The sequence below is a fragment of the Marmota marmota genome, unplaced genomic scaffold (assembly GCF_001458135.2).
Source record: "Marmota marmota marmota unplaced genomic scaffold, marMar, whole genome shotgun sequence".
NCBI lineage: Eukaryota > Metazoa > Chordata > Mammalia > Rodentia > Sciuridae > Marmota > Marmota marmota.
The window spans coordinates 44,191,332-44,217,475 of record NW_026000057.1 but is presented as its reverse complement, the minus strand read 5'-3'; the positions used below and the strand labels follow the sequence as shown (position 1 = coordinate 44,217,475).

The following is a 26,144-nucleotide window of genomic DNA, read 5'->3' as shown; positions in this document are numbered from 1 at the left end:
CAGTTTGAATTTTGATGTGTATCCTTATGAACATTCTGACTTGTTCTTCAAATGAATCTTTGCACTCCAAATGTTCCTGGACTCGTTGACGGCTTCTAAAGTATAAATTTTTCATTTCATATATTTTTCTCCTGTGCACCTAAAAAATTAACAGACGCATGATCTATGATGTGGTAGATTGTATTTGTGGTACATAAATAACTGGTAGACATTCTTACTAAGTTGCTGCATGTCTTTCTCTGTCCTCTTTCTAGCATATATATCAACAACTTGCTGACCAAGTAGTAATACTAAGTACTTTAAAATTATTAACTCCATCAATAAATGCTGAGTTTTAAGGAACTCCCTCCCACCCATACCTGTAATCCAACAGAAAGCTTCACTGAAACTCTCCAGTATTCCAAGCAGAACTATTTGTGACCCAAAATATACATATGAGAAGGATACTTATAGTTGCGAAAAAGTTTGCTGCTATTTTCTCTACTTGTACATGGTCTTTGACCAAATTTACATTAGCACAGCTTTTCCACTAAATTAATTGATGGAAACTAAAGAAGGTACTGAAGCAAGAAGAGCCCAAGGAACTGTATAATCTGGGACAAAAGAATGCACTTGAAAGTATTTTACTTCTATCTTCTATTCATTCTGGTGAAGTTCAACTCGTATACAAAGTATATAAAAGCAGTTTATAATCTTTTTATGAGTTTGCATGAGTGACTAGAGAACAAAGAGCAGGTAGTCATATTACATGGAGAAAATTTTTGCCACTGAAAATATAAATTTTCCATAATAATTCAGTATTTACCTTAATTAGTGAAATGATGTAAATGATAAACACAAATATAAATATATATGTAAAAGTATATATATATATATATATATATATATATATATATGTGTGTTTNATATGTAAAAGTATATATATATATATATATATATATATATATATATATACTTGCCTTTCTTCTACCATTTATTATAGTCTATAACACTTGTACATTTTAGAGCACGTAGCTCACTAATATTTTTCCAAGTTTCCTATTGCTCCATACCAGCTTTTGTTGAGTTTGTAATTCATGTGCTTGACTGGCCCACATTTACAACAGAAAAACCTGTCCTGAACTTTTCTTTTTTTTAACCAAATAGAATCTTATGGTACAGAGTCATAGCTGCAAAGTAGAATTTTATTCTCGAATTTCCTAGGAAATAGTGTAACTGTACAATGTGAGATTATGCAAATCCTTAAGGAGCATCTAATCAATCACTGTGGTGTGAGAGGAATGCAGCCGATCGCTGATTTTGCTTCTGTTGGAATGTATTCATGTGTAACATCCCACTGACTGGATGACATCACAACAGCTCCAGGTCCTTGAAAGTCTTGAGGATGATTAGCTGAAGGAATTGGCTGTTTCTGCCAATCATAATCCAGCAGAGCTGCCTTTATAGTTCTGGAGATATGAGAGAAAGAGGGAGGGAGGGAAAGACCGACTCCAGCTAAACAAGAGGCACAGCAGCAGTAGCAACAGCAGAGCAGGAGCAGCTGGTATTCCGGTGATTAAATAGTTCTCATAGCCTTTTTGCTGTACCCGGTCTGCTCCCTGGTGTAATTCTCCTGTCCAAGAAGGAAGCTGCATTTTAACGGTGTGCTGAACAGAGGTTTGAATCATTCCAGCTGGCTGCTTGTTTTGAAAAGGACAATGTGTGTATAAATAAAAAGACTCTGCTGGAAGAGTTCACATACTAGGACTGGAGCTAATGAGTGCTCTCGGAATATTGTTGAGGCAGATTGTATGAACTGAAAGCTCCTTCTAATTAACCTGGAGCCAAGTGAACCTGAATGCTGGATATCTCATTCTCTAACTCGGGATAAATTCAAGTTAGGAAAAGAAAAAAATAATTGAAATGCTTCTCTAGGTAAGTTGCTGCTTATTTGTTGAAATCGAGGCGTGTACAATAAATGGATGTATGTTGCTTAGCTACGTAAACAAGTTGAACACAATAAAGTTTTATTTGTGAAAGATTTATGTAGGGGCAGAAAATATTTTTAAACCAAATTCAATCTCACTTTTTGGCATGTATGTACTTACCTGTCATTATGCTTTGTAGAAGTTATGTTCGTACTCTAAGTGCAATATACAGTCCTCTCTCAGAAGAGATGGAACTTGAAATATCATAAACAGTTGCCAGAACATTTGCACACACACACACAAAAAAAAAAAAATCCTCACTTGATATCAATTTTAGCCTTTTCATATTGAAATTAACAATTTTACAAACTCAACATCCAAAGCTAACTGAGGGGTTATAAATGTTCCCTGAGAAGTAAGTGTTCCTGAGAACATCATATTTGAATTACCCAAGATGAGAACTCTTTTTCTTGGGACCTAAGATTTATAAGTATGCTCTGTCCTAATGGTCTGCTTTAGAGAAACAGCTGTCACAGACATTTGAAATTGTGCAATACAGCCATAAATTGTTTATAAAGAAATAGGTGCTTTCCTCCTTGTTCCTGTTAGGAAAGAAACATACATTTTAAAAATAATATATGTCATATGCCATAAGCATACACTACAAGGGGGATAGAAACAGCTTTGTGGTATACTTGTAAATACCTTCAAATTCCTGGTGTACAAGTTGTAAAACAGGAAACAGTATTTAAATATGGCTGTATTCACCCTTTCCAATACCAGTATCATGGGAAGTTTAATAAAAAGGAAACGTAAACCTTATATTCCTCATAATTTGTCTTGATTAATAAAATACTGCATTTTTCATTTTACACAATTACTGTAATAGTATTTAGAATTGTTGACCTGCTTTGTTCAACATGACAGGTTGTACTGTAAATTCTCATGTAGTTCTGAGCAAGTCTGAACAGTTCATACTTTATCAAATCTCTTTCAAACTCACCTTTGCTTGCTTTCACAGAGCCTTCTATCAGTGCATTTTTCATTAACTCAGGATCATACATATTTAAAGTTTTCTGCATACCAAGATATGGGTATGTTTCTATAGCTCATAGAGATTTCAATTATCTACTTTCTTATCAACTTGTTACTTGAAATCCTATAGGTTCTTGTTAAAATTGATGGAGACAAAAGTTAACTGTAATTGATTGAATCTCACCAAAGCTAGGAGGCAATGTATTTTCCCTACAAAGATTTAAAAGTATTTTTTTTCATATTAGAAGAATAATTTTACTCCCTTTTATTAAAATTGTGCCAATTAGATACATCCAAATGATAGTGGGGTGCTATGTTGGTCATGATTATTTTTTGTAAGGCAAATGAATGTAGAGAATATGAAGTCCACTGACCAGAAAGTCTAAGTTTCTTACTGAAATATGCTTATCCTTACATTTATCTCAGTATTAACTAAGGATATAAATGTACTATGATTGCTGACATTTTTCAAATAAAGGATCTTCTACCTAATGAGGATTAACATGCAATGGCATTTACATTGATAGATATCTATAATTAATTAATGGGGAAGATTTTTAGAAACTGAACGTTAGACAGAACAGCTCTTTTTAACTCAATCTGAATGATAGCCGATCACCCCCAAGACTGATGCATAGAAAACTCTTTGTGAACGTTGTAATGTATATGACTTATTAAATATACTATGAAAAATCACTGTTAAAGGGGAAATATTGATGAAACTCAGACCTCATTCTTAAATAAATGGAAAATAAAATCTCATGGTAATCTTATTACATGTTTTCTTGTTAATCAATGAGAAAATATCTGAATATAAACATAAAATCATAACTTGAAATGTTTATATTTGATATTAAAATATAAATATATATATTCACCTCAGAAAATATCTTCCATATGAGTGTTAAAACTACATGCCTATTTAATACCTATTGTTCTTCTCCCTAAAAAGCATTCTGTAATTGTTTTGTTTTGTTTTTCAGAAAATTCACTTTCTTAATTTACTCTCAACACTAACATTAGTTCTTAAATATATCAGATAAGTGTTGAAAAACAGTTGTCCCCAAAAGGAATAATGTATATATGATCTCCTTGCACTTTCTGCTTGAGTGGAAAAGGAACCTTTGAGAATAAAATCCAAAGATCAAAGTTTCTGTGTTTCATTTAGTAGCAACTACTCAGGGAGAACAGAAAAGCATTTAGCATACTGTGTTCAAACTAGAAGATTCTGGCTGGTGCTGCCTCCCCAAATTTGGAAAGCAGCTGGGGAAACTTATAAAATAAAGCTAGAATATCAACCCTGGCAGGAAGCCAAGACTGAGAAGCTGTGCACCCAGAAGGCTAATTCTTTCTGGGCTGAAACTCATTGATAATGCATTATGTTTTAAGTCTAACCTGAAGTGTTACTTTTTTCCCCCAGTACATACTGTGGGATATTTAAAGAGCAAATATATTTTCAGAGTAGAGAAAAATTCTAAAGTAACAAATGTTTCTTCTTTATTAAAAGTTTCCCTAATGGGAAAAAAGAAGCTTGTAGAAACCCCTATAAAATACATTTTATGCTCAGGAGGAAAAATGAAAGAAAGATGAGCTGCACCATCATCTTGGAGAAGGAGAATAGAAATGCCACATATGAATGCATGCCAAAATAGAGGAATGTTTTGTTGAAGCAATTGGCCCAGTAAAATTTACAATGAAAGTAGACATATTAAATACTGTGTTAGTCTATAGATCTCGTGACACTAGACAACAAAAGGGAGAATACACTCTCATTTATTATGTATTCCAAATAACTAGGAAAAAGAGAATCCATGTTGTCTGTTGATTTATTTAAGTTCACAAAGTGAGAGGAATGGTCAGGTGTCAGACACAATGCCACTGCCTTAGCATCACGTATAACAGTTAGCCAGCCTTTTCTTAACACTTCAGGAAACTTTCAGCTATGCTGTTATACAGAGTGTTAAATGCTTTCTCCTTTTTAGTTATTTTCAGCAAGCTTCAACAGTTAGAGGTGCCAATGGCAATGCAGAACTTACACACATATAGCCCTATTTCCAAGCTTTCTTTATCACAGTTTTCTAAGGAATGCTATCACATTCTTGAGTTGATAAATCTAAAATTTCTTTTAGAGATAATATTGAATTGATAACATATCTTTCCCAAATCCAAAATACACCAATAATGAATTTCAATCTTATTAAAACTTCAGGCATGTCAAGACAAATAGATGTTTTTGCAATGTGAGTGGTAACTTTCCTCTCCATTCTTACTGGAAAAAAAGTTTGTGATATAACTTGATGCATTTATGTTCTTTACCTTGTTACAGTATGTCACATTCATGAGTATCCAGATAATTCAAGCCATAACACAGGTTGTAGCAAAATAACCTGCATATTTACAAACTAAATAATGCCTTTCAAGCTACTCAATAAGTAATTTACACACACACACACACACACACACACACACACACACTACACATACATACATGACACCATAGAAATAGCCTCTCATAAGATATACTTTCAGAACACTAAATGAATAATCAGAATTAACTAGTTGAAAGTAAAGAAGTATCTGAGGAAATTGAAGGGTTAAAAGTGACTTTGGTTGGATGCTTGAGGATATAATTTGATATATTCAGAGTATTTGAGAAAAAAAGCATAACAACACTGTTAACTTTTCTTTTACTCTTCTTGAAAACTATTGTTTCATTTCAATAATTCAAAAAGAAAAGTAAATTTTAGCAACCTAACACACAAACACACACAACACACGTACTTTTACACAAAATACACTCATGTGTACTTTTTTTGGGGGGGTGTCCCCAAATTAGAAGAATTCCCCTAATTTGAACATATAACCATCAGTTCAACTCATGTGGGCTTTATTAAAATATTTACCCTCCTCATTAAAAGTGTTTAATGATATTTATCTTCAACATTAGCCATATGGATGTTGAAGGTCAGCTGGCCTAGTTTGGTATGTACAAGTAAAATAAATGTAGAAATATTTTCTTACACTCTCTTCATCTCTTTTCCATTCCTTTTCCTTTTTTTCTCTTATCTTCCTCTTTTCCCCCTTTTCTCTATCCTTTCTTCCTTCATTCACTTCTTTTCTCTCTCCCTTCCTTTCCCCCTTACTCTTTCCTTTCTTCCTTCTCTCTCCTTCTATTTTCTAATTTATTTTTGCCATTTCAGTGTTTTGATGTTCTCTTGTGGGTCTGGTGAGCAAACCATTCATGTTTAGAATGGTAGCAATTATGAATATCATGGCGTGCTTTCAATGCAGAGTATGTGGGAAATGCATGGGGAAACTAAGTTGGAGTGCACTGAGCTATAAAGAAAAAGGAAGGTACAGTGCAAAATACATGTTAGAAAAGTAGTGCCACAACTCTGAGGGTTTCGTCTGCTCTCCACCTATGAAGTACAATTCTATTTACTAAACTCTTTACATAGAGTCCTTTGTGCTCTTTGCTTATGCTCCCCTGAAATTATCTTTCACATCTTTTCCATGCAGCATTGGCCATGTAGAATAAAATTAAATAATAATAATAGTAATAAATATACATAATCCTTAAGCTTGTATTTTAAACCCCCTAAACCATTTTTATATATAGTAGTTTAAACATAGTAACATTCATATGCAGCCCAAAGGCCAACTGCCATGCTAATGGAAGAAAAAGAGAGAAGGGAAAGCTATTTTGCACATTTAGATGCTTTGGCTTGACTCCATTCCTGAATCAGAAATTCAATTGTAGACTGCTGATCCACAGAATTTGTCATATTTCATCAGACATCTCAAAAGAGTTCTTCTTGATGCACTGAATAGTCTTTCACGCCTACATAAAAATCATTTAAACCTCAGAAATAAATATAGCGACACTAAAGATTAATACAAGGAAAGGAAACAGATGCAGAGATGCATATGCTCCTGTGAATGCATATAAAAGTCCTAATTCTATTCATTACTCTAAAGTGCAAGTGAATAATTAGAATCAGAATTTAAATTTGATTTGTTTCTCAACTAATCTTTCACTAATCTTTATGTCAATCCAATTGAGATTTCACATACTGTAATAACAAAATAAAACACAGGCAATCACTTATAAATTGTAGTTATTTATTCATTTAAAGCATTGTGGTTCATGATATCTCAGTTTATAAAGCCGCTTTCCTTGGAATAAGGCATTTTCTTAATAACCACAGAAATGATGCTAAAATTGATCAATTGAAGTTGAACTCAATTTAGTACTTACATTACTCAATTTCTCTGTCTGGACATATTTTTCACTTTCAACAGAGAAAATAGCTTTTTAGTTTTGTTCAATAACATGCATAATGACCAGAATAATAAGTATTATTTTCTATTATTTTTAATATGTGCCAGACACAATTCAAGTTACTAGAGTGAACAAAATAGCTCTCAGGAGGCTTATATTCTGGTGGAAGAAAACAATAAAAAAATAAATGCCCTATGAGAGTGGTGGTGAGTACTCTGAAGATGAACAAGTCAGAGTGGTGGGTTCAAGGATATAAATAAAAGCAACAGGGATGGTCAGAGAATGTGTTTCTGATAAATTCAGACAATTTATTTAAAAGTTACATGTCAAATTAAACAACATTATTTATCTCATGGAAAAATGTGAGAAGGTCTAGCATTTCTTGTAATATGCAAGCTAACAGGCTGAATTTTGATTGTACCTTTTGATTATTCCTCCCAGTGTTGTGACATTGTTTGTTGGAATTTAGAAGATGGTGCCTGGTTTGGTATTACTTTCTTGGAGAGCACAAAGAGCAATCAGTTGTAGACAATCTAATTCTCAGTTTTACTTCCTTCCTTTGAAGTTCTAAGTATTTAAAAAGTAGCCTAAGAATCAGTTACCTCAATTTTACTTTTTCCTTTCTAACAGTCTGAATGTCCTTGGTATTATTAAATGTTTAGCAGCAGAGGAACTGGTCCCCTTTCTCATTTTCACAAACTGATGAGAGTAAGAACTAGTATTGCAAAAATCACTCAGTTGACTGGAATGATGAATCTAACAGAACAAAATTCAGAAAGATACATGTAATTCTTGAGTACAGGTATTTTTAATATCACCAATTACAAAAGTACTTCAAACTTGGTAAGAACTAAAAGTCTGATAAGGCTAATACAATACTAATACATATATAGAATCCATCCATAGAATCACAGCTTCATATCGTGAAAACAGATTCTGTTTGTCACAGATGTAACACCATTTCACCTATTCATCAATCCTAAATCCTGATATCTCAGATTAAAGCAGGGTTGTAAGGTTCCTCTCTCCCAGTGGGGACCTAGTATCCCTGCTAGGCACCATATAGTTCTATCACTGTACTTATTACCTCTTGGTGTGATTGCTGTATGTTTCAGTTCCTAACCCTTCAATTTTGACCAAGGGCTTTTTGATGATAAGAATGTTCAGAATGTGCTTAACAAAGAGTATAAGATGGCTGCGATTTAATTAATGCAAAATGTAAGGAGATATTTGGGAACAATGCCATGTAAACCACAGTAAAAAGAAAGTGATGTTTAAAAGAAAACAAAACAAAATTACAGAGTACCAGTATAGTTACCTTTATATGTTGGAGGATTTTTGTGTGTAACTGTGAAAAAAAGAATGTATATTGTGTACTGGGATAGTAGCAGACTAAAATATGAGAGAGATTGACAAGTGGTTTCATGCAACAATAGAACAAAACAAGACTTTTAAATTAGTGAGATTCCAGTTGGTCAGAGCAAGCAAAACAAGGTGGAGCATGTTTCCAGAAGACTCCTGAAGAAAGAACTCCTGCCTTGAGTGGCAATAAATGGTGACTACCAGATTTCTTGTTGTTTTTCATCCTGTGACAGTCAGAAGTATGCATAGAAGTTTTAGAGTGAACATTCTGCCCCCAACACCAGCTCCAGAAGTTGCTTAAATAGAGGTAAACAAAATTAAAATAAGCAACAATTGGGGAAAATTACATAGAAGAAAAGTATTAATCAGGATGTGCCTTAAAGTGTGAAAGCACATTTTCACAAAAGAGCTCTTTACAGAGGACACAACTTCTTAAGGAAAATAAAAAGAAATTTCTTGAGTGAAAGCTTATTTTTTTTTATTTAAACATTTTGTTTTTACTATTCTTTAGAGTTATTCCAAGAAAGAAAAATAAAGGCATGAATAAGAATGATTATTCTTCTTTCTGTAAATGTCTATTTGTTTAAAAATAGATTATTTGGCTTAATAGAGAAGTGAAAGCCCTGTTAGAGAAGAGCTACATTCATGTAAATATATGAGAGTTGTTTTAAAGATCAGATGGTGTGGTGACCTAGTAGAGGCAAGGAGTAGCATTGGATTCACTAAACCTGGATTATAAGTCTAACTTTCCTCTCTCACATAACCTTGAGAAAGCTAATTAACCTTTCTCTGCCTCAGGTTCTAGATCTGTAAATAAGGTAATGATATCCACTTCTTAGAATTGCTGGGATGGCTAAGTGTGACAATAAATACAAAGTACCTAGTGCAAAGTAGAAAATATGAGATACTGTAAATCAGTGGAATTAAGTGTTAATTACATGCACCAGTACTCTGACTTTGGCCTGCTAGATAACATTTTGTATTGCTTTAAATTAACCCCTGAGTGATTAGGATTGACTGTTTCCAATCTCCTTCCCTTGGAGATAATGATCTGAGTTGCCTTTTTGTATTGTCACTTACTGTATTTTGATCATACATTTGAATATTAATCATGAGAAATCTAATGTAAAGGATAAAACCTCATTGAGCAACATTTTAACCTAACTGATCATTGTCTTGAATGTTAACCAACATTCAAATATCTTAAGGAAAGCAGACCAAATATCAGGGGGTAAAGAACTGTTCGGAAAAGTGTCACAAATAGTTTATCTTGATTTTTTTGGCATGTGGGGAAGGGAGAAACATGGAATCAGAAGAAAGCAAGGAGATAAAGGCTCAGAAACTGGAACTTATTAAAATAAAATATATACAAGTGTTTCTTAGTTGATCTAACCAGTTGCTAAATCGAAGTTTTAGGTGGACAGAGTGTCCATCCCAAAATCTTTATCTATACCCTTGTGATCACAAATAACACAATACACCCTCCTAGCCACCATACATCTCCTACTGAGGCCATCATCTCTTCCACAAAATCCTTTAGACAATATATGAGACTATTTTAAGTTTATAGATTACTAATGTTGACCTACACTGGGAGTAGAAAGATACTAATACTTTCAAAATTTCACCACAGATGTGTTGTATATTTTAAATTGATCATGTGTTTTTTCAAATGAAATAAGATTAACTTAACTCCTCCTATTTTATTCTCAAATATATTTTGAATATTAATACAATATTTTTATTAATATCTTCCATTATTTTCTACCAAATATGTTTGCCAAATGAACCCTTGTAATATAATGTTTAGTATTCTTTTAAAGCATTCACAAGGTATTTATAATAATTCTATATTCCAGTTATCTAGTATTAAAATGGGAACATCTCAAGAGATAAATAAAATAAGAACATCTCTCTTGAGATGTTCTCTCTGACAAGTAGCAGAACACTTGAAATGAGTCCAAAAATCTTCTCATCAGTTTTTATCATGGTTTTCCAAACTTTGAGAATTATATAACCTGGATTGGTTTTTGAGGAAGGATGAAATTTTGTATGGTATATATTTGCATGTGGCCATCTATGTTATTTCTGAGTGACAGCCAAGCTACTGTTTCATGTTTCATTTTGCAGTATTTCATTTTGCAGTTTCTGTGAAACTGAATGGAGCATGTCTCTCTTTGATAAAGAATTATCCAATTCCTTTGCCTTGTGTAAAATTTAAGAATGCTTTGACGTTAGATGAATAGTACAGGGAAAACATAGTAACCATAATATATATAACATATATTTCAAAAGAAAGCCTGAGTATTTCCTATTGCAATGAGGTTCTTTGTAGGTCTAGTATAAAACAATGAAAATTTTGCTTCTTGATATTTAGAGAATCAGTACAAAACTGTAGCAATGGAGAAAGTTATTTAGAATTAATCAGAAAATGTGGGTTTGTATTATTTGATATTGGTTACCTCACTTCTCTGGGCACTAAATTTTCAATATATTCCTTCTCTGGAGTTCCTTGAATAACAGTTTTGATAATTGGAATTTATAGTGGTCTATATACCAGATAAAGATTGTTTGGAGTGCATTTTCCATTACCAGCAGGTCAAAGTTAGTAGCTTAGAATGTTACACCAATAATTTCCTGATGGTGACACAATATAATGAAAAAAAATCTTGCTAGAACTTCCTATAAACCAGATAATAGATTCCAAATATGTTGCTCCAAAATGATATAAATTTTCTCTGGGCATCTATATATTGACTGCTTTAGATGTCTCTAAGTAAGAAAGTCAGTGGTACAGACGTGGCTGCAATCAATTTTAAGGGAGAAGGATCTTCAGTACTTCTGATGTAGGAAAATTCCATTTATAATCATAAAATGTTAACCACCTAAATTCAGAAATGTATAATTAAAGTGTCAAAAATATAGCTTCTAGGAGACTCTGATTATTATTGTAAATTATAAATTTAATTACAATACTATTAGTAGCATGCTAGATTGACATAACATAAAGCCAATTAATATAAATTTTAATTAAACCTAAACTATTAATAAAGACCTATATGATTTCTTGAAATCAAACTTAAATGTTAAAAATATTAGAAAAACATATTTTTTTTTCCTTTATTTGTTCATATGTCAATAAATAAATATCTACATTCTGGCTTCACTCATTCATCTCTGGCTTAGAGACTCCTGACCTGTAAGAACACAAAGGCCAAGTGAGCATTTTATGTTTCATAAATAACTACTTCCATGATTTTCTTCTGAGACAGGTAACAAGGATGCAAATCAATACTAAATATAATAATGTTTCTTAAAGAATGATCATTGAGCTATACCAAAGGAATTATCAGTTGGTGGAAATCATTCTATTGCTGCTGGCTATAAGTTGAGTTAACATAGTATTCAGAGAAAAACACAGAAAAATGAATATTACAATTGGAATTTTAAGGACACAGCTGCTCTTATCATTTGCTTGCCTGGTCCTGAATCTTGGCTTTTCTCTTCTCTTTCAAATTTTTCTTTTCTCCTCTTCAAAACCCAATTTCTGTCATTCTTCAACATTTAAAACAATTCTCCACCCTCCTCTGATGACTTCAGTCTGGGAGAATGTTTCCTCTCTGTGCATTTGTAGCTTGTATCCTTAAGTCTCACTTGGTAATCAACATCCATTTGTCTTCCGGTTGGCTCTTTTGCTTCCTTTTGCAATGTACTTGTTGCTTTTCTCAGTGTGTTCACCATCTCTTCCTCCTCAACTCTCTTTACCTTTTGTTTGACTTCACTACAACACTCTACTGATTTGTCTAAGGTCACCTGCATTTTCTTAACTGAAAATGTCAAGGACAACATCAATTACATTTCTTAAGTCATAAAGAGTACTAAAAAAAAAAATACTTGACCAAAAATGTTCTCATCCCTTGCTCTCAGCTTCCAGGGTTGCCTTTTCACTCACCACTATTTGTGTAGCACTGCTTCTTCCTGAAGTTTTCATAGTGCACTTCTGTCGTCTTACCATATACACTACTTCTCAGTGCTCTCAGCCGGTATCATGGCTAGTTCTACCCTTTATTTATGATTTCAGCATACTCCTTAAGTTTCATTACTATGTATTCAATCACCTAATGGACAGTTTCTTTTGAATATTGAACAGATTTTTCAGAAATACTACAATCTGCTCATTTTCTCTTCATGGATTTTCTCTACTTCCATATATCTTTGTGCTTTCCTTATTGTTACCCTTACCATACTGGACTATAATTTACTCAAATATGTTATAGGATAGACTTCCATTGCTTTTGAAGAATAGAGATACTAGTTGGAGAGATGCACCTGGCATTTGGTAAGCATCCAGTCAATATTGAATGAATGACTGTGAAATCCTGAAGATTTTGAGTGATACATTTCCCCCCTCTCTATATTCAGTCAATCAAATCATGACACTTTTATTTCTTATGTCACAGGATAAAAATAATTCATATGAAAGTATCCACAACCTTGTCCTTCTAACAAAAAATGTAACACATTCACCCTTTCCATTTTTTCCTAAAGAAGGACATAATGCTTTCCAAATGTGAGGTTAATTGATCAATACAATAAGTTCTTAGGAAGAAAGCAAGAGGAGGGAGAGAAGAAAAACTGTGAAATGTTTGGCAGAAAGGAAGTATTGTCATGGGAGGATTTTCAAAGTAGCCTTGAGGAGCAGAGGAATTAAAGATTAGAAAAATATGCTAAGTGAAGCTAGCCAATCCCTAAAAAACAAATGCCAAATGTTTTCTTTGATATAAGGAGAGTAACTAAGAACAGTGTTGGGAGGAAGAGCATGAGAAGAAGATTAACATTAAACAGGGGTGAGAGGTGGGAGGGAAAAGGAAAGAGAAGGGAAATTGCATGGAAATGGAAGGAGACCCTCAGGGTTATACAAAATTACATACAAGAGGAAGTAAGGGGAAAGGGGAAAAAAACAAGAGGGAGAAATGAATTACAGTAGATGGGGTAGAGAGAGAAGATGGGAGGGGAGGGGAGGGGATGGGGGATAGTAGAGGATAGGAAAGGCAGCAGAATACAACAGACACTAGTATAGCAATATGTAAATCAGTGGATGTGTAACCGATGTGATGCTGCAATCTGTATCCAGGGTAAAAATGGGAGTTCATAACCCACTTGAATCAAAGTGTGAAATACGATTTGTCAAGAACTATGTAATGTTTTGAACAACCAACAATAAAAATTAAAAAAAAAGAATAATTACAAACTTTGAGATATCACACAGATTCTGGATGCTGTAAAAATCTCTTTTTTTTAAGGGTTGTATATTACTTGTAGTTTTTGATGTTTTTTCTAATGGCAAATAAAAAATTTTTGTGTTGGAAAAAAAAGAAAAATAGATATTTTGGAAGTGTTATTTTGTTTTATGAATTGGAACTATATAATGTTGTTTAGGAATTATGAGTGAGGAACATAATTCCTTTTCAATAAATTATTGTGGCTCTCAAACTGTGCTTCTTAAATGCATCCTCCTGGGCTACAAACACAGGGCTACAAATTTCTAAGAACCAGAACGTTATACATAAATGTCATGAATCAGCTTGCTCTTTTCTTTAATAGACTTTATTTTTAGAACAGTTTCAGGTTCCCATAAAAAGTGAGCACAAGGTAGTGTTTCTGTAGACACTTCCCACTCCAAATTCATAGCACTCCCTATGCCACCGACATCCCTTAAAATCAATGAACACTGACACCTCATTATTACCTGAAGTCTGTAGTTCACATCATGGTTCACTCTTGGTGTGAAGTGTTCTATGGGTTTTGACAATGACATGCATCAAAGTATTAAATAGTATAGTTTCAAGTCCCTAAACTTCCCCTGAGCTCTCCTCTCTACTCTCCTCCCTTTCTTTCCCTTTTCTCCAAACTTCTAACAACCACTGATCCTATCTCTGTTTTCATAGTTTTGCCTGTTTGGGAATTTCATATAATTTCAATCACAAATTATGTAGCATTTTCAGATTTTCATTTAGCAATACTTATTATATATTCTTCTATGTGTTTTGTGGCTTAATTAATAAATTATTTCCTAAAACTGAATAAGTTTTATTATACAGTCATGCCAAAATTTATGTATCTGTTCCCCTACTGAAGGACATCTTGATATATTCTGAACTTTGTCAACTATGGATGAAGCTGCTATAAAACATCCATATGAAGCTTTTTATGTGGACTTAACTTTTTAACTCATTTGATATAGTCCAGGGGACCATAATTGCTGGATAAGAGATGATGTTTAGCTTTGAAAGAAACATCCAAAATGTCTTCCCAAGTGACTTACATTTTTCATTCCCACCAGTAAAATATGAGAATTCCTGTTGTCCTACATCCTTCCCAGCTTTTGGTGTCTTTAGTATTTTAGATTTTAGCCATTCAAATAGGTGTGTAGTGGTATGCCACATTGATATTTTAATTTGTAATTTCATAATGAAATACTATGCATAGCATTTTCTTACATTCTTATTGGCCATTTTTACTTCTTCATTAATGGCATGTCTGTTTAAGTCTGTTGTTGCCCATTTTTAAATTGGGCTATTATTTTCTTATTGTTGAATTTTAAGAGTCATTTTTAAAAAATATTTAATTTTTAGTTGTATATGGACATAATACCTTTATTTTATTTATTCATTTTTATATGATGCTGAGCTTAGAACCCAAGGCCTTGCATGTTCAAGGCAAGCGCTATGCCACTGGGCCACAACCCCAGCCAGAGTAATTTTTTTATAATAGTTCTTTACCAGCTATGCCTGCTGAAATACTTTCTGTCAATTTGTAGTTTCTCATTCTCTTGACAGTAGCTTTCACAGTGAAAGTTTGTTATTTTAATAAAATCCAAATTATCAAATCTTTCTTTCATGAATTCTTTCTTTCATTTTTATGTCTAAAAAGTCATTGTCAAACCTAAAGTCATCTAGTTTTTCTCCTTATATTGTAAGAGAACTGTAGTTTTATATTTTACATTTATATTTAGGTAAATGTACTTTGCATTTTAAAATTGTCTCTGCTCCATTTGAGTTGATTTTTGCAAAGGATACAGTTCTGTGTAGCCATTTATTTTTTTCATGTAGATGTCTAATTGCGCCAGCGCCATTTGTTGAAAAGTCTATACTTCTCCATTGAATTACCCTTGTGCCTTTGTCAAATATCAGTTGGCCAGATCCTGTAGATTTGTTTTTGGGCTCACTATGCTGTTCTATTGATCTACTTGTCTTTTTTTTTACACTGTCTTGATTACTGATACTTGATACCACACTGTCTTGATTACTGTTCCTGTGTAGTAAGTCTTGAAGTTTGTTAATTTCAGTCTTCTGACTTCATTTTCCTTCAGTATCAAATTGGCTATTGTTGGTTTTTTGGTCTCCATTATAAACTTTGTTTGGCTTTTTAAAATCTTGATTTCTGTTTTCTTAAGTCTTTATATGGACTATTGTAATCAGTTCTTATTCAGATTCTGGCCTCACATCACCAATCCATCCTCTTACTCCTGCAAAAAAATAACTTTCTAAAGGTTAACATTTATCATGCCAGTCTTCAAATTAAAGTGTTTTGGTAATTTTCAGAACCCTAAGACTATTTGAACTCAACATTTCAAATTAGTTATTGGTGTTTTTCATTGTCTACCTACCTTTTCAATTCAGTTTCTACACTTTTGTCCCTCATTATCTTCAAAGGGTTAATTCCAGATTCCCCTACATACTAAAATCCATAGATGCACAAGTCCTTTATATAAAATGGTATAATATTTGTGAAAAATGATACACATCCTCTCAGATACTTGAAGTCATCTCTATATGTTCTATAATACCTAGTCCAATATAAATGTTATGTAAATAGTTGTTATGATATATTGTTTATGGAATAATGATAAGAAAAAATAAGTCATGTTCAGTAGAGACACAACTATTATTGTCCTAACTACAAAGAACACAAACAAGATACCAGGGAGAGAGTACTCAAGCAACAAGTGATTGAGACAGACTGAGAATCTGTGAAATGACAGGAGGCTACAGTTTTGGTTGCCTACACATCATTTCATTCGTATGGATAGAAAAGTGCTCTGGGCATAGCATATTCATTTTGCTTTTAGGAATTTTATTGAATTTTGTTTCCAAAGATGTTTGCTATTCAGCTGGTTATGCAGTACGGATCCCTTGTATTCCCTTATAAGATGAAGTAAAGACACTGGTAGTAGAAAGGAACAAAACAGCAAAATCCTTGCTTCAGAGAACTTATCCTGTAATGACACACAAATCTAAGAGTAATATTAGTTACATGCAAAATAGATTGTTAAAATCACACATACACATACACTTGTGCACTTGAGACTAGGGAATGTTGGGAAGAGCTTGCATTTTACATTGGGCAGTTAGAAGCAGCTATAATGAGAATATTAAACTAGGTAAGAGACTACAAGAAGTGCGGACATGCCATGTGATATATGAAAGACAGATATTCTAGACAGAAAGAAACGAGTGCAGAAACCCTGAGGGAGGCATGAAAAGAATACAGTATGTGCAAAGAATAATGAGAGGTCCAGTGGTATGTTGAAGAGAATTCAGTAACAAGAAGTACTAGGATTTGAGGTGGAACTGTGTAGACTACTTTATGAATTTGGCTTTCACTCTGAATGAAATGGTGGCAGTGGGGTGGCTTGCTTTTGGGGATAGGGTGTTGATCAAAGGAGAAGCATTGCAAAATGAGGTATTTGGAAAGTGTATTGAAGGGGAAAAAAAAACTGCCATGGAGCAAGGGCTAGGACAAAGATCTATTAGGAAGGTATTTCAACAATTCCATGAGAAATTATGCTAATTTGAACTAGGATGATTCTGAAAAAAAGTTAACATCTAGGTATATTTTACTGATAGAGTCAATGAATTAAATATCTGGTGGGTCTGTTGGGAAAGAAAAACAGAAGACAATGACTAACTAAAAGGGGTATGTGTCTGTGTATGTGTGTCAAGCAAAATAATGGACCTGCGATTTACCTTCATGGGAAACTAGTGAGAGAAATCAGTTTAGGGATAAGGAAAATAACAAACCATCAAGTTTGATCTTGTTTAAGTTTGAGATGTCCATTTGATTTCCAAGTGGAAATACCAATTAGGCTGCTGAATACAGGAATTGATAAAATATTTAGGTGGATATGTAAATTTTGTAGTCAGCTTATTGAAGGTAGTATTTAAAAATCATAAGATGATGTGAGATCAACAAAGAAGTGAAACAGGAAACAGAAGAGGTCTCAAGAATAAGCCCTTTGGAACAATACACATTGAGGATAAAGAGATGGAGAAGAACCAGAAAGTGTAACTAACAAATAGTTTTTAAAAAAGAAAAAAAAAAGTATGATTTCTGGAAAGCCCAGTAAAAACAGTATTTTGTGTGTGGAGGGGGGGAGCAAGGACAATCAGTAGTGTGAAATGCTTTATAATCATATTTTACAACATGGAGTTTCTTTGTGACGTTTAAATAGAGAAATTTTTATGAAGTGGTGAGGGTGAGCCTGAACACAGGAGGCTCTAGAAATAATTGAAAATAGCATTTCAGAGACTTGCTATAAAGTCTGTTGCTTCTGCCATACCATCTAGAGCACTGATTGATTTTCTAATATTTAACCACCCTCATAATCCATAGCCACTATATTATTTTGCTAAGGCTGCCATAACAAATCATTATAAACCCCATGGCTTAAACGACAGAAATTTGTTTTCTCAGTTCTGAAGGCTAGAAGTCTAAGGTCAAAGTGCCTTGAGGACCATTGTCCCTCAAAGTGTTAGGGAAAGATGGGCCCTAGGCCTCTCTTCTGGCTTCCAGAAGTTCCCTGGCTTGTGGAGGTATAATTCCAATCTTCACATGGAATTTTCCCTAAGTTCTTATCTGTAAAATTTTGCCTGGGAAACAATTGGATTATGGACTTACCCTACAGTATAAATTAATTTTAATTAATTACATCCGTAATACCCTATTACAATCTGAGGTACTGGGAGTTAGGACCTCAACACATGAATTTATAGGGGTTACAATTCAATCCTTAATAACCACATCCAAATTTATTATGCTATTTTATTCTTATAGACAGCCATTTGATTTGTAAATACTTCGGTTGAGTATTTTGCATCTTATAACCATTATATATATTGACTGTGAGTTCCCTTTTTGTATTGACCCGCAGTTTTTACTATCAAGATTATGTTAGTCTCCAAAAAATGAGGCTGACAGGTATTACTCTTTAACCATTCATCTGAAAACAGATTGTGTTAAATTAGAATTATTTATTCTTTGAAAATTTGACAGAATTTTCTGGTAGCATCAGTACCTGCAGGTTTCTTTATGGAAAGACTTTTTGAGTTATTTTATTTTGCTTAATCATTTTGAGCCTTCTTTTAATCTTTAAAATCATATTAAAATACATTTTCTAGGATCTTCATATGCTTAAACATATTTAAAATTAAATTTTTTAATAAATTCATCAATAAGTTTTTCTTTTTAATGTCTGAAGTAAATATGCTTATAGGCTCTCTCTGATTCCTATAGTTCTGTGTGATTTTTCTCATTTGTCTTAATTTTAGCAGAGTTTTGTCAAACTGATTTTCCTTTTAAAAGATTGCACTTTGGGTTATTTTTTCTTTACTGTGTTTTTCTATCTGAACTTATCTTTGTTAATTCTTTCCTCCTGCTATCTTTGTTATCATTTTATTGCTTTTCTTTCCTAGCTTCTTGAGATGAACATTTACATTAGTAACTTGTTAACTTTCAGAGTTTTCTCTTTTAAGGTACAGTATCCTAAGGCTCTAAATGCTTTAATCCATAAGTTATTTAGAATTATGGGTATTTTTAGAATTATGTTTTTAATAAAGTTTGTAAAATTTAAAATATATGGAAATTTTCCAGTGAGTTTTATTATTGGTTTCTAGATATATTACATTATGGTCAAAGTACATGTTACATGTAATGTTTAGTCTTTGAAATTTATTAGTACTTGCTTTAGGGCAAGTAATTTTTATAAAGATCTCCAAGTTCAATATGTAATACACACCTGTTGAGTGTCAAATTTTAAATATGTCTTTTAGATCAAATTTGTTAGTTGTGTTGCTTAGGTCTTCTTTATCCTTAATACTGTTCTATCCAGTTTTTCAGTAATTCTTGAGGTGTTATAAATTCTTCCTCTATAATTGGAAATCTATAAATGCCTTTTGAAGTTCTGCCTGTTTCTGCTTTACACTTTTGAGTCTGGGATATTAGATGCATACAAATTTAAATTTCAATGTCTTACTGATGAACTATTGTCACAAAATAGCTCTGTATCTCCAGTAATTCTTTATGCTAACAAATCTAATTTTTTTCACTATATACATTTAACAGCTTTCCTTTTCATTCCAATATTTCTGGCATCTTTTCCCATATGTTTACTTCCACACATTCATTTATGCCTTTTAAAATAGGCATATCCTTGTCTTTTTAAAGTCAATCTGCCAATTTTTGTTTTTAAAAGGTAATTTAGTTCATTGAATTTTCATATAGTTAGTACCATAAATAGATCTATTTACTTTCTGTTTTCTATTAGTCCTATTTGCCCTAGGTTTATTTTTCTCTCCTATAGTCTTTGTATAAGTTGAGTGTTTTCCTTTTCATTTCATTTTTCTCCACTACTAATTTTGCAGTGGTGTATGTGTATGTGTGTGTGTGTGTGTGTGTATTCCATATTGATTTCACTAGAAACTACAATATTTATACCTGACTCACTAGTAGCTGAAATGAATTAATATAACTTTCTTCCCAGAAAATGTAGGGTTCATAGAAAAATGTTATTCTCTTTATCCCTTCATACTTTTAAACATTTTCCTTATTTATTTCAATTAGACTTTGATTTTATTTGTAATCTCTCAAGGCTTTCTTATTATTTTGCAAGTTCAGGTTTATCTGCATTAACTCACATAGCCAGTGTACTTTTTCTTTACTTATGCCCAGAAACTTGAACACTCCTATGTTTGAGAAATTCATAATTTGGTGAATTTCCATTTCAAATACTGACATTAAATAATAATCTTCTATGCCCCAAAGCTGTGTTATGGACATGACAACTAAAACTGTGTAATTTGATAGATCACTAGCGACTTCCTGACTGGGTCCAGTCAGGAGGTGGGTTCAGACCAAGTTCTCTGTAGATCAGATGTCCTCACCTACATCCCTGCTCTAGGGGTATCAGTAGCAGCAGAACTGGAAGAACTGCCCAGGTCCCAATACTGGCAATGCCGAGTGTGCAGTAACCATTTCTCAAACTGGATTTTTATGATGTATGTGTGTGTCTGTATGTTCATGTGTGTACACATGTAACCTTATCCATAACTTGAGTGTAATAATGGAACCAAATCTAATTAAGGACTGTTTTCTGCATTGCATTTTCTTTTATTATTTGGTCATTTGCATCCCAATTATACTTTGCATCTTATATTTTCATGTTATTCAGTATTTATCTATGACAAAGTCTGTGGTAGATATTGAACAAGATTTTTTAGCTCCTAAAACAACTTAAATAAGATTTTAATGACTAATTTAGGGAAGGCAACTTTGAAGAAGAACTCAAAACACGAATAGAAATAGTCCTTTATATGTTTATGCATTTTACTCAAGATGATTAATCTGAGTATATTTCATTGCATGCACAACCTCCTAATGATCCATTATCTTTCAAATCATCTGCAAAGCAGCTGCATATGAACAGACATTTTTGCAAATTCTCAGGTAAATGATAAATTATAATGGAAGCACATAATGTTACAACTGTAAGATATAACTAGAGCAGTAGAATTTAGTATACAGAAATCCTCCTTTGCAAATAAATCATAATGCCATCCTAAATGGAAATTATAATGAAAATTTTATGTCAAATATACTTCTTGTACTTTATATTTTTACTTTATAACTGAGAAATAGAATAAATTAGAGGACAACCTAAATCACAGTATACACATTTCTTTTCTAAGCAACTTTTACTATTCTTTTTATGTTAATTCTCTATTCCTAAGTTATTTTATACTGTTGATTAAGTATATTTAGATATCATGTATTTTTTAATAAATGAAATTATTGTACAGGCATATTTGCATAACAGAGAAATCTAAACCTGATCAGTAAATCTATTTCACAAAAACCAATGCATTTTATTTTATTTATTTAAGAAATCAAATAAAACTATGCAAGATAAATTGTAATTTGGAACCATGATGCGACAAAGTTGATTTTATACATATTTAAGTTATAGGTATTATACTTTGTTCCCCTTAAGAAAAATATTTAGAGTTTAAAATTTCACAAAAATTAGTGTAATGTTAAACAAAGCCTATGTTATATTGATTCCTTGATTGTGCATAATAGTAACAACAAAAAAGAAAATGTGTATAAAAAATAGAAATAAAAGTGCAGAATCAGGAAGCCACCAAGCAATATTAAATTGACTATTCACTAGAAATTTAAGAAAGAAAATTGACTAAAATACATTTGGTGTGGAATCAGTATATTACTAGTAATTTAACATTAGGATTCACTGATCTTTCCCTGATTGTCAACAGCATGATAATTGTTCTGAAAGTGTGGTTACCTACCCTTTCTGGACTCATCTAGTAAGTACTTTCTTGTGTTTAGTAAGCTCTGTGGAGAACAGGTGTTGTGTGTCTATTTTTGCAATTAAAGCAAGAACATATCTCCCTCTAGTGTTGGAAAAGTTAGGACACCCAAAGATTGTTTAGCAATAAATATGCATTTTGAAAAGCAAGTATCTTATTTTCCCTTACAAGAAGAAAAAGGAAGAGAAGGAGGAGGAGGAGATCTACCAATTTGCTAGTCAGAAAAAGAAATGACAAACATAATTGATTAACCTGTTTTTATGGCCTGGGTTGTAAAAAATGTTGACAAGATTGAAAATAAATTAATAACAAATTAAAATAAAGTAATAATAAATTAAATAGATTATTTAATATTTTGCCTTTTCTCGGTATTAGTTACATAATTTTTCATCATAGTTGTATTTTACAACATTTGTAAGATAAATTGCAACATATTGCTTCTTAGGCTTATAATTATTTTATTTTGCATTTTATTCTTAAAAAATTAGCTTTAAATATATTTTTTAAAAATTATTAAAATGTAAAAAAAAATATGGAGTATGAGTCACTTAACTTACAGAGGTGATTTTATGAGTCTTGGGTAGCCAGACTCTGTGTCTAGTAAAAAGTATATTACCTTCTTTAAAATACAAAGCAAACAATAGAATGAAAAGTCTCTTAGAATAAGTTTCCCAGAAAATAACATAAGTTGAAAGTTAATGATTGATGTATTAAGGACAACATGTATATAATTGTATTCAAAGGATAATCTGAGGCTTAAAAATAAATTCTGTGATAACAAGAACATTTAAAATCAGTTAAGAAGATAGACCTTATTTAGTATGCTTATCCAAATAAAACATAAAATAAAAATAAACAGATATTATATTCTAGGAGAAAACATGGTGATATTATTATGATCCAATTTTCTACAGACCTCTACATTCTGTGGGGACCAATGAAGTTTACTTAATAAGAGCCCACACGTTATTGACTCTTCCTTTTCCTGTCATACACAAAATCATCTGCAAATCAAACGGATAGGCATGTGTTTGCCACATTCTGAACATAAATTGTTCCATGATGCCAGGACCTGTCTCAGTGGTAAACAGAGCTTAAATTTTGTACCTGAGCAACCAAGTATTTGGTGTTTTCAAAGAATGATTTTCATATACATCTGTACATAGATACATAAAATCTGACTCATGTATCATCATCAGAACCAACTGGTGCATTGTAGTGGCCTACTTACAAGTAAACTTAGAGATAATTTGGTGCAATTGATTTTCCAATTTTCAAAAACTTATACTTGAATTCAGAGATAATTGCTCCAATAGAACTATTACAAATATTATAACATGGCATATCAAATTAAAGAACTAAGTCAAGATAAGTATGCATTTACTGAATTTTTAATTTACTTATGTTAAATTAAACGGAAAGTAGGAAAGCTTATTGTGAAAGGAGAAATTTAATGCCTAGACTAGGCTGTTGAAAATGTACCCATGATCTTCTTGCGAAGACATATAAATCAGTTAAAATAAAAAATAAGTGTGTTACAAAGAAAAAAGAGATAAGGACGATATATTTTTTCAGAGATTCAGAGGAAAAAAACTATCATAGAATGAAAATTATAGGGTTTTAAAATTTGAATCAAATGGTTTTCAAACACCCATTTTAAAAGTTTTCTTTTTTGCATTGCTATAAAAACAGTACACAATTCTTTTAGAAAATTTAATGATACACAAAATTATAAGACAGAGAAGACAATTGTTTTTGATGAGCATCCATACATATCTCCCCTTACCAATACATATTGGAAATAAAAATATAAAAATTTCTAAGTTTTTTCATTTCTATGATGAAAAACTGAAAGTCAGACTTATGTGACCATTCTCCACCTTCTAAGTTTCTGTAGAAGACAACATTTGAGTTACACCTTGGGACAGAGAAAGAAGATGAATGCATGCAAGATATGAAGAAGTATTATTGATTTTGCATGATTGTTTTTGCATAACACACTGGGCAATTTAAGAAGTGCTGATGATTCACTTCTGAATAAACCACAGTTACTGCCTTAGTTGAAATCCAGGGGTAATTAGTTAATCGAATTGTACCATGATAAAGACTGCATGACAGTAAAATTGAGACCTGCTCACTAAGTAAACCAGCTTCTTCTGCTTGGTTGGGGTGAGTTTCTTGAGGTGGTTTTGCCTAAGCTAAATTCCTAAAAATGACTAAGCTGGTAAGGTGTAGAAAAAGGAGATACATTGGTCATTCCAGAACTGCAAAAATAACAAGTTAAAAAAATTTTTCAAGAGGGAATTTTTCCAGAAAACTTGACTCTTAAACTTGAAGAGAATGGTTAAAGTTAAAGCAGTTGCTTGTACTGGAGGTAGGGGTGAGTGTGGTGAGAAGTTTGGGGAGTGAGTTAAACCTGAAATAAAACCAGGCCCAGGCCAATAAACTAGGAGTAATGAGTGAGCAGTTGACACAAAAGACAGGCAGATAGTAAAATATTGTTATTACCAAATTAAATATATGTAGGTGCTCTTTATGTTCAATTAGTAACAAATCATTCTTTCTAAGTTTTGAATAAATTTCCCCATAAGATAAAAGTTGAAGTTCAGGAGAAACGATAGGGGTAAAAGGAAAAGATTGGTATTAGGAAGAGATACACGTTTTCCATGTTATCAGGAAACAAGTGAAGTGCAGAGAAAATTCCTTGGGTTTGGGATACACTAGTGGGAGGGGCTCAGCTTCTCTCTTTAGATGATTTGGAGTCATTTAACCCTCATTTTCTTTTTCCTTTATAAAGCAGACTGTTGGATAGTGGGGTTACCAGGCTTAGAATATTGGGAAAATCATCAAAATATAACAAGTCAGGAGAGATTGTAATAGAAAAAAGAACATGATGGATATAAGGAGTTCTTAATTATGGCCCTTTTGCTATAACTAGTTATGTCATAATTTCAAAAAAGGTGAGAGAAAAGTTATATTTTCTTTGTGATCACAATTATACAAAATCAAATTACAGCTGTGCACTGTGGAACATACCTAAAATCCCAGCAACTCGGGAGGCCGAGGAAGGAGGATCACAAATTCAAAGCCAGCCTCACCAATTTGGCAAGGCCTTAAGCAAGTTAGACTCTGTCTCTAAATAAAATTTTTAAAAAAGAGTGGAGACTTGGCTCAGTGGTTAAGCCCCCTTGGTACCAAAATAAACAAACAACCACAACAAAAATGCATATACAGTAAGTACCAGAATAAAAACATGCATTAAGCATTATTTATTTTATTTTTAAATTTCTGGGTTTTAAAACTTTCCCACTGATTTCATTGTATGAAATACACCCACATTTTGTTAAGAAAAAAAAAAGTAGTATGAGATTTTAAAACTATTTTTAAAATCACTTTGTTAAGCAAGACAAATTATACAAAAGAGCCTGCTTTCAAGAGAAAACTGCTAATAAGATTATATCTAAACAAGAAGGTGTACCATAATATTGTATTCTTCAGTCACCTTTTGTAGCTTCCATATAAACTGTTCACATGGAGAGAAAGGAAAATGAAAAATGAGATACAAAATGGAAACATTGCTGCATAGATTGACTGATTAATGCCTACATTCTTCACATTAAATCCATTAGCACAAGCTTTAAGTCAGTAATTTAAAACCCATCCACTGGCAAAGGAAAAAAAAAGGACTTTCAGGAATTAAAGAGAAATAGTAAATAAAGAAAAGAAATAGATTAAAACAAAAGAACTTAGGTTTTTTGATGACCATATGAGATAGAGTTGAATTTTCAAATTTACCTGGCAAATAGTAGGATCTTAATAAATGTTCATACATTTATTTGTTCAATGGATGCTAGATGAATGGATTTATTTCTCACATAAAAGAAAAAGCAGGAG

The 26,144-nt window shown here is 32.5% G+C and overlaps 1 protein-coding gene across 1 annotated transcript in view; it reads left to right on the top strand.

The window, feature by feature from the left end:
• The first annotated feature begins 1,441 nt into the window (after positions 1-1,441).
• The window catches only part of Ndst4 (N-deacetylase and N-sulfotransferase 4), a 267,266-nt gene continuing 242,563 nt past the window's right edge, over positions 1,442-26,144 (top strand). Inside the window, exon 1 of the mRNA XM_015484669.2 lies at positions 1,442-1,914. The gene's annotated coding sequence lies outside the window, so the exon portion shown is untranslated. The remainder of the gene's footprint in view (positions 1,915-26,144) is intronic.